Source organism: Silene latifolia, unplaced genomic scaffold (assembly GCF_048544455.1).
Source record: "Silene latifolia isolate original U9 population unplaced genomic scaffold, ASM4854445v1 scaffold_124, whole genome shotgun sequence".
Classification (NCBI taxonomy): Eukaryota; Viridiplantae; Streptophyta; class Magnoliopsida; order Caryophyllales; family Caryophyllaceae; genus Silene; species Silene latifolia.
Genome location: NW_027413129.1, coordinates 190765 through 200969, shown reverse-complemented (window position 1 = coordinate 200969; position 10205 = coordinate 190765). Strand labels below are relative to the sequence as shown.

At 38.0% G+C, this 10205-nt stretch overlaps 1 long non-coding RNA gene across 1 annotated transcript; it reads right to left on the bottom strand.

Annotated features, from left to right (window-relative positions):
• Positions 1 to 102: 102 nt before the first annotated feature.
• Positions 103 to 6841, bottom strand: LOC141637653 (uncharacterized). Its single transcript, XR_012541839.1, has 3 exons — positions 5363 to 6841; positions 4166 to 4325; positions 103 to 2728 (listed from the first exon to the last, which is right to left on the bottom strand). It is a non-coding gene; the product is annotated as an uncharacterized LOC141637653 (long non-coding RNA).
• Between the last annotated feature and the right edge of the window lie 3364 nt (positions 6842 to 10205).

Sequence of the window (10205 nt, the reverse complement as noted above, 5' to 3'; positions counted from 1 at the left end):
AGTTATAAGTGTAATAATAAGAAGCGATCTTTAAGTCTTCTTGTGATATTACTCTTATCAGAATCTCTACGAGTGTGATCAATAAAATCTTAGTGCAACCGCAGTGAGGACGTAGCCAATTTGGTGAACCTCGTTATATTTGTGTCCCTTTTATTCTTGTCTTTATTATTGTGTGTGTGGTCAAATATATTACCCTACGAAAATCCCCTACAACCCAGTATCGAGAGTCGGTTGGGCGAGTAAGGGTGAGGGAAGAGTGAACCACAAAAAATTCACAATAATGGAAGGAGGTAAAATCATGTTCGATAAATTCGACGGAAAGATTTTGCTTTCTCGGAAAATGCAAATAACCGATTATTTGTATTCGAAGAATATGCATCTCCCATTGGAAGGCTCTAAGCCGGATTCCATGGAGAAGGCCGAGTGGGAAAAATTGGATAGGCAGCGCTAGGTGTGGTCCGGTTGACGCCGGCCGAAACGTTGCTTTCAATGTGATGAATGCGACAACGACGGTTGACCTGATGAATGCCCTGGAGAACATGTATGAGAAACCATCTCGCTACAAATAAGGTATTCCTTATGCGTGACCGTTTGGTTTACTGAGATGCATGAAGGAACCACAATGGCTGATCATATTAATGATTATAATGTGATCACGAGGCAACTTAGTTCGGTAAAAATAGATTTTGATGACGAGATAAAAGCCTTAATTTTGTTATCCTCGTTACCTAGTAGTTGGGATACTACATCACACGCAATTAGTAGTTCGCAAGGACAAGAGAAGCTCAAGTTTGACGAGGTACGAGATCTAATTCTGAGCGAAAGTATTCGCAAGAAGGAATTAGGTGAGACCTCCGGAGTCAATGATGGGAGTGGTTTAGTTGCAGAGGGTAGAGGGAGGAAAAATTATAGAGGTGGTCATCATGGGAGATCTAAGTCACGAGTGAAAGGTGGCCCGACTTGTTGGAATTGTGGTGAGAGTGGACATGTCAGGAGGGATTGTGTGAATCCTAGGAAAAACCGAGAGCAGCGTAATTATGAGGATGGTAGTACGGCGATAGCTGTTGAGAGTGAGGGTGATCTTTTGGCTGTGAGTGTCGAAGATCCGATGGAGTCTTGGGTGTTAGACTACGTGTGTCATTTCACGCTACCCCATGTAAAAATTCCTTTCATAAATTTATTGGTGGAAGGTGTGGTACCGCTTACCTGGCGAATGGTAAGGCTATGCCAATTATGGGAAGAGGTGATGTGAAAATCCCGACCCCGGCGGGGGTAGGTGGGAGCTTCTGGATGTCATGTTCATCCCGAACTTGAAAAAGAAATTGATATCTGTTGGAAAGCTCGATGAAGCAGGCTACAAGGTTGTCTTTGAGGGGAGTTCCTGGAAAATAGTCAAGGAAGCTATGGTATTAGCTCGTGGGACTAAGAGTGGAACTTTGTACACCACTGCAGGGTGTTGTGACACGAGTAGAGTAGCTGCTGGAGGGATGAAGTCTCAAATTGTTTCACGAGACTTGTCGCGGGATCCGAAAACTATGCATAGTGGGCCTTACACTAAGCACCGTGTGAGTAAAGTCGGTGGTTTGAAGGCGGAAGGTGGTCCGAGAACGCACAAGGTGAAACTGGCACGCTGGGATGTGTGCGGAAATTCAAGTAGTTCTGTGGAGGCACGAAAGGGTGTTTCGTTCAGGTGGGAGTGCACGCCCCGAGGAGCGATGGGTGAAAACCGACATGTATGGTTGCCGTTGGGAACAGACTTGGATGATAATGGGTCGAGGTTGGACTGTACCTCGATTGGGCTCTTGCAGTCGGCATGAGCGAAAACGCGGTTGTATTAGGTGGATCGGGTGAATGAGGTGTTTTCAGTGGTACCTCCAAAATTGTCGGAGGTGGGAGATTGTTGTACTGGGTCCTCCAAGTTTTGGAGTGTAGTACACAATGATGACTCCAAATTGTCATTTGTTGACAATTGTGTAAAAAGCCACTGAAGTGCATTATTGGTGATAGCAAAAGTCCAAAGTGGTGGGGGAAAAGTTGGCATCAAAGTCTTCATTGATAGGCGCATGAATTGTGCACAAGGAAAATGTTGCCCTTGTGTACATACCCCACGTAGAAGAATCCCAAGCTTTTCCCTATAAAAGGGAATGAGTGCAATGCAGTTTAGTATCCCTCAATTCTTATAAGTGAGTTATAAGTGTAATAATAAGAGCAGTCTTTAAGTCTCTTGTGTATATTACTCTTATTGTAATCTCTGAGTGTGATCAATAAAATCCTAGTGCAACCGCAGTGAGGACGTAGCCAATTTGGTGAACCTCGTTATATTTGTGTCCCTTTTATTCTTGTCTTTATTATTGTGTGTGTGGTCAAATATATTACCCTACGAAAATCCCCTACACATAGTTGTCATAGAAACTAACCACATCACTCAACGTAATGATCCCCTCAACACGCTTGCTTCCGGTGCAACACCAAAAAAAGTTGATGTCATTTCCGGTTATAATAAAGGGGAATGAAAATCATTTTTACTACCTCGTTTTAGGAGTGTACCAGTTTTCAACACTCGCCAGTGAACATGCAGTTTATAGACTATACATCTCACATCCATACCACTAACTGACATTAACACTCGACATGCTTCCCTTTTTTGCGAACAATGCCTCATATAACTTCAAACGCTCATTCTTCTCTGCCAACTCACTTGCCAACCTGCTGATTTCTTCTTCTCGAACTGCAATTTTATACACACTCTTTTAAAATTACCTAATTATAGAATAATATTAGAATTTTTTAACGAAATTTACCTATTTCTATAAAATAATATTAAACGACAAGTTTAAACAAGCAACTATCTATCTATACAATAACATTTAACGGTGAGCTGAACAAGTGTTTTGTTGACTCGTGGCAGAAAATAACATCCCGATTAAACCATTGTTACGGCTCCCCTACAGTTATGGCTGTTATCACTTAACTGCATATTAGTTAATCTAATCCAAGCCATCCGTTATCTTCAGCGGTCCAGATCAACTTTCAAACACCGATGTCAATCAGTGAACCACCAACACCATTTGGGTGCCATTACGACTCCGGCTTAGCTACCAAATAAAAGCTAAACCGTGCAGCTAAATTCAAGACCCAGACCTTTTTTTTTTTTTGGGTTTTTCTACATAGTATCCTCATGTTTTTCGAACTCTATATGTTACCCCTCTTAGAAAAACATCAACAGCGCCCCTCTTTTTATAAAAACATCAACAGCGCCCCTCTTTTTTATAAAAACATCAATGGTACATTGGTACCCCTGAGGTATATAAATAACCCTCAACCAAGACCCTTTCGTTTATTCCGTCACTTTATTCTGTTAAATTTATTCGGTTAAATACGGATGGTGCCATGTTGTTGCCATGTCATGTTGGTGATACAATAAATTACTCTTTAGTATTTAAAGGGACACATAAGCATTTAATGGATCAAATGGACGGAGTAATTGTCATAGCTGAGAGTTACTAATGAATGTTAGGGGTATCAGAAAAGAGAGGTACCATGTAAAATTCGAAAAAACATGACAATACAACGGTAGAAATACCCTACTTTTTTTTAAATAGACAATGGCTGCTGGAAAGGGCAGCCACCGTCACTGTCACGACCACCACTAATACGCCGATTTCGCCAGCAAATAAAATCGACACCTTAATGATATTTAAGGCTCACAAGTTTATGCAGAAGATATTTTTTCTGGTGTTGCAGGACACCGGAAAATTTAACCCTTTAACACTGCCTCGAGATTCTTGTGCGGATGATGTGACAGTGAGGCTTGCGTCCACTGTGGTTGTTTAATGGGTTGCTGTTAAACGCTAAAGTGGGGTGGTAGCAACTACGAGGATGGCGTCTATGGACTCATGGAGGTAGGCAGAGGCTTGGTGGTCAGAAGCAACAAGAGCGAGAAAGATAAGTATAATTGTGTAGAAGAAGCCAGATGAAATGAAAGCTAGACGTGGGCAAAGTGTTGGTCGAATTTTCATTTAACGGGCGAGATGTACACGGATGGAATATAGATGTTTCACAATTTACCAAACACTTTAAAGTGCTACGGAGTGTCAATATAATAAAAAAAATTCACCGATATTCATATACTCGTAGGGATAACAAGTAAAGGATTCGGATTTACCTGCTAAAAGCTTCTCCAGGACCTGCATTTCTCTATTCTGAGTATTGTCCAGTAGCTCATGGTGCCACTGCTCAGCTTGGTCCTGCTCACTCTGAATTTGTGTTAATCATGTGCTTCAGCTTATTTTCCTGCTTTTTCTCGAGCCGCGCGATAATCCAAGCTACGTTTAAAACCAAAACAACTATTAGCAGACCATACAAGCATCATCGTGAATTTCTTCACATAGTTGTGATTTGATAATCTTGCAATTGATCTCAAAGAACCCGAGATTCCCAAGCAATTATGACTCAAGCTGGATCATCCACGAAAATAAGAGACTCGATCCCAAAGTATTTCTTCTATATAGGTCGTCTTTCTATTAGTTTGGGCGCTGACTTGTAAAAGTTTATCATAGCTTTGTCAAGGCAAATGAGATGACTGCACCACTTCAATAATTTATGGAGTCTGTTGAGATCATTTTAGTTAAAACGATAATTTTTTTCCAAGGCGGCACAACCTTTTGATGAAGATTAATCCTGGTGAGCATTGGCTATCTACATCTTCTATTACTACAGTATTTGTTAAATTTTGTATTTTAATTCATTCATTGAAACGTGGTATGACTTTTTATCATCTGACTAAAAAACTTGCACTCTCTCTTTGTTGCAGATTCGTGGAGTGTCAATCATGTTCAGGGACTGTTCAGTTCAAGAAGTCGGCCATGGTATAGTGTGTCAAACACGGGTAAAATATATAAGCGTCAGAAAAGTACTGATATTTTTAGACACGGAGACCCTCACTTAAAAAGAGCAGCTTAAGTAGTCAGTCACGGTGTACTTTTAAGCTATGTTACTCTGACTTGGGTCTTGGGGTACGAGTGTTAGACATGGGTACATATGCTAAGCGAGAGACTCATTGACAAATTTCAAGACTTGAAGGCCCTATACTGAAATGAAAAAAGGGGTCCAGGGACACGTGTTCAAAGCCAAACTACACTTCTAAACTTGAAATCATCCAAAACTTTTTGAAGTAAAGTGGAAAGAAGTACATGCTTTATAAACTCTCTTAATCTACCTTTGTAGGGTGAGGCTCACTAGTTTAGCTCTTCTAGGAGGAGTGTTAGGATAGTAAATGTCCAAACGACAAGGGTACAGTCCTAAAAATTGTGGCGTGTCGACACGCGTACGGTCCTTAAAGTGAAAGGTCAAAGTGACATACTCTAGCTTTTAGGAAATTGTCTAGCTCCCTAATGATTGATATCAAATACAATCTGCAATCAAGTTCACCAAAAACCAATGAACCCCACGCTATATCTCTACGTCTATCCAACTTCATTGTGCCTCTAGCGTCATCCCAGACTTCGAAACACCCTGGTGGTGGTGGATCTGAAGATACCAAGGAAGGTGTTTGTGTGGTGGGTCAGCGTCAATGTCAGCCGTGATAAGGTCTTTGATTGTTGGTTTATAAGAGAAGGGAGAGGGAGTGTGTGACACCCATTTTTCGAGGAAATTAATGGAGGAAGAAAAAGGGGAAGTTACAGTTGGCACAAGTGACAACGGAAGAAGAAGATGATTGGTATAAGAAAGCAAAGGTAACCCACAAAAACTGGAAGGTAACCGGTAATAACCAGTTAATAAGAGGATAGAAGCAATAGAAAATCGGAAATCCTTTTTCACATACGGATTTTACTCTTTCACTTACACTTTTTCATTAACTTTCAATACAATACCCTCTTACCCAAACCTAACCAAATTACCCCTAATATCAATATTTTACCCTAAAATCTAATCTAATTGCTCAGAGATTTGAACCATTGATCCTACCTAAGTTTCTCTAATTAGTCAAGTAAGATAAAGTTTAATCATAGAACTATACAAAACTACTCCTGGGTTTATAATAAATCAAAAACTAAGCGAGAAAGATCCCATCTTTGGTGTGATGAGCAGATCTTATGTAAATGTGAAATTGTTGAATCATAATGGACTATGCCTAAGAGTTGTGAACGCCTGAACGGCCATGAATGTGGAAAATGAAGTTTAAATCTTTACAAGAGAGAAATACTGATATATAATTTTGGTAATTTGTAGGGATTTTGGAGTGTATTGTTACAAAGTCGGAGGATGGTTTTGCTAATGAGTGCATTGAGCAATACAAAATGTGCTGAACTTTCATGGTGGACATGGTCTGTCCGAGGTCTTCCATAGTTGGCGCTGGGGTAGTCGGATCAAGGGGAGCGGGGCAGGTACGGTCGGTCGGAGCAAGGTTTGCCGGAGAGACGACCGTCGGTAGTGAAATGAGGTGAATAGAAAGGGTGGATAAAATCACATGAGTTAGGGAGATTGAAAAAAAATGACAAGGATAAAATCGTAAAAAACGTATGTGAAAAAACACAACCCTAGAAAATAAATGATGGTATTAATTCGATTATTTTGAATTAAACAATAGGCGAGATTATTTTGAGAAGGCCAGTGATAGTTTGGATTATTCTCATCAAATAACCCTTAAAAAAGGCAGTCAAGCAACAACAGCATTACCCAAATGCCTCAAGGGCTGTCGCAAACAGCTAGGTAAGTTGGGTTTGTACGCAACCTTACACTTGTGTTAGAGCAAAAAAAAGGCTGTTTTGGGATGACCAAATACGAAATTGAATTGCAAATTTCATTCAACAACAACAATAAAAGCAAAAAGTAGTCAAGACTGCCGTAGGCGGAGTTAGTAAAGAAAGTGTTGTCATCCAAATCATTAGCATCAGCCATAAGCTGTTCTTTTCCAGGGTCTAAACAGGGATTCTTGAATAAGCTATTGTCAACTCCCGCTAATTTGGTTGAGGTCGTGAGGGGGCCTCTCTTAACCACCCGCGAAGGGTGACGAAAAAAATCTGTAGACCCACTTGCCTTGCAGGAGCCTTCCCGTAGAAGGTAGTAAAGAGAAACAGAGTCATTTACAAAGATGGAACCATAAGGGAAGCGGAGAGCCAGTTCTTGCCGGGGAAGTGAGTCCCACTTCTGGGTGTCCAAATTAAAGATGATATGATAGTACGAACTTATGAAAACCCGGCGACCTACCACAGTGGCCTTAAACTTTGCACCCTTCCACTCAGAAGGGTCAAGTGGAGGGTCGGCGGATTTGCCAAAGGGTCGAAGAAGGATCATAGCGCTCAAAGCAGCCAGGACGCCTGAAAGCGCGCAAGGTGGCACCAAGGGCGTAGACCATCAACAACAAAGACGCAAGGAGAATCCTTAGGACCATTCATGGATGCCAGGGTGCGCATTCCTTGGTCGGGATGATCAGTGTCGAAAACCTGAAACTGATAACTTAGGTTGCTAAGATGAGTGGGGGGAGGCAGAAACGAGTTGGAGTGGATTCCCCCTAAGAAGTAGATTTTTGAGCCAAGGTTGACTAAGGCAGAGTGTTTCATTAAGGTGCTCTTATCCGGCAACGTTAAGACAGGAGAAAGAGGTATGAAGCCCTGTGAATCTATCATCTTGTCGTAGTCGGATAAATCAATTGGTGGCTGAATTATGTATAGTGAATGAGACATCTCCGGACGACCATGCTCCACGGACATGAAAATTGTTGGTGGCCGCTCCATCAAATTTCCTCCAAATCAAACTAAGGGCTACACATAAATAACAATCAAACCAATTGCTACACATAAATCCACCTTTACTGAACAGGCTACCATTCAAAAGAAATACTCCAACTTTGATTAAACCATTAAAATAAATATTTACAATTTTACAAAGCCAAAAACCTTAATTGAAAATTAAACTACTACATGAAGAAACCAACGAAAATAAAAAAAGGAAACGAACAATACGAATGAAAGAGACGATATTACCTTGATTGAAACACGATCTGTTCTGGGCTGTTTGGAAATTAGGGTTTACTCCGTGCAAAATAAAAACAACAACGGGGGCGATGATCAATTGGCCACTACAGCTCCCAAAGGTGGCTTATCGTCCATGGGCCCTGGATTTAACCCCTCTCGTCATCAAAAAAATAAAAAAACTTAAATACTTAAGTTTTATATTGAAAACTTTTAATTTTAAGTTGAAAATTTTGAGTTTTCTTAAAACCTTAACATATATAAATAGTTAACTCACCATTTTAACTGACCCACATACAGAATTAAACATCTAAAGGTTTTAACTTCAATACTTCCAATTTTTACTTCAAAACCTCTATGTAACTATGACCAAAACTCAAGTTTCTATATTGCTTCTTTTGATATAAAATTAGAAAATTGCTTTCTTTTTGTCAAGTTAGCTTTTTACATTAATGGTTGCGGATTTTAGTTTGGAAACTAAGGCCCTGTTCTTTTCTACGCTTATTTTCAAATTTATTTTAGTTCAAATTTCACTCAAATTTCTCTATTGATTCGATTCATTTCGATTCACTCCATTCATTCGATTGATTCACTCCATTCGATTCATTCGATTCACTCCATTCCTTCATTATTCATTCGATTCACTTCATTTTCATTCCATTAAATTCAAATCATTTCAAATTTTACTAATTTAAATAATAGTTATTATTAATTTTGTTAACAATAATACTATTTTGTTAATATTAATATTATTTATTATTATTATAATTATAATTAATAATATTGTTAATAATTTATTTATTTATTTATTATTATTATTACTATTATTACTATTATTATTATTATTATTATTATTATTATTATGATGATGATGATGATGAATATTATTATTAAAATGAATAATAATGTTATTAATGTTAATGTTAATGTTGTTGTTGTTGTTGTTGTTGTTGTTGTTGTTGTTGTGGTTGTTGTTGATATTATTATTATTATTATTATTATTATTATTATTATTATTATTATTATTATTATTATTATTATTATTATTATTAGAGAAAATTGTTGATTACAGCCTTTTATAAACCTCATTTTGAAAATTACAGCCTTATATAATTTTTTTTGAAAATTACATCCAAAATATTACTTTTCTTCTAAAATTGCACCAACTTGAGGTTTTTGGTGATTTTTGATGATGTTTTTATGATGTATCCTTTATTATTTGAGAGCCTACTTACCCAGATTTCTTACCTCTCCTTAACACAAACCAATTAATCACCCCAAACATCATAAAAACATCATAAAAATTCACCGAAATCCTCAAGTTGGTGCAATTTTAGAAGAAAAGTAATATTTTGGATGTAATTTTCAAAAAAAATTATATAAGGCTGTAATTTTCAAAATGAGGTTTATAAAAGGCTGTAATCAACAATTTACCCTTATTATTATTATTGTCGTTGTTATTATAATTATTATTGGTATTATTATTAAAATTCATAACATTTATTATTAATATTATTAATGAGGCACACCGAACCGACTTGACTCACTTGCCAATACGGGGTCTTAAAAGTCAACACGCTTGCCAACATGGTTACATATTCGCTTGGTACCCTACGAATCACAAATCGTTAAAAGCGAATTCTATCAAGTTGATTACTGAAAATACATGTAACACATTTTCTATAAGCGAATCGCGAATCGGAAGGCGTATTCATAGCGAATATGGTAACCGTGCTTGCCAAACCATCATTTGAGGTACACATAAAACCTATAAATATCTCACTATTCACCAATCAATGGTAAAAACTTCTCACCAACAATTTCCTCTCTCTAGAAGTAAGACTACTCGAGCTACTACAAGAGGGCACAAAGACCTTAGCTTCAAGCAAAGTCCCGACTATCCACCATTACCGTAAGGCATCAGAGAAGGACCTTTTGCATACCCTCTGAGGCCTTTGTTACGCGTGAAAGATCCATCCGAAGAGAGCAAGCATAGGCTCGAGATGCCATATGAGAGTAGGGCGTTGACTCGACCTGAATTCGAGCAACGCTTACTTGAGTGTTTTTATTCTAAATAATTATTTTACTAATATCATTATTAATATGACCTTATTATTTATTATTGTTATTAAAAATATTATTAGTAGAAAAATACTATTTTTTCATTATTATAATTTATGATTATTCATATATAATATTATAATTTTTTTCTTATAAATATTAATTTTAGTA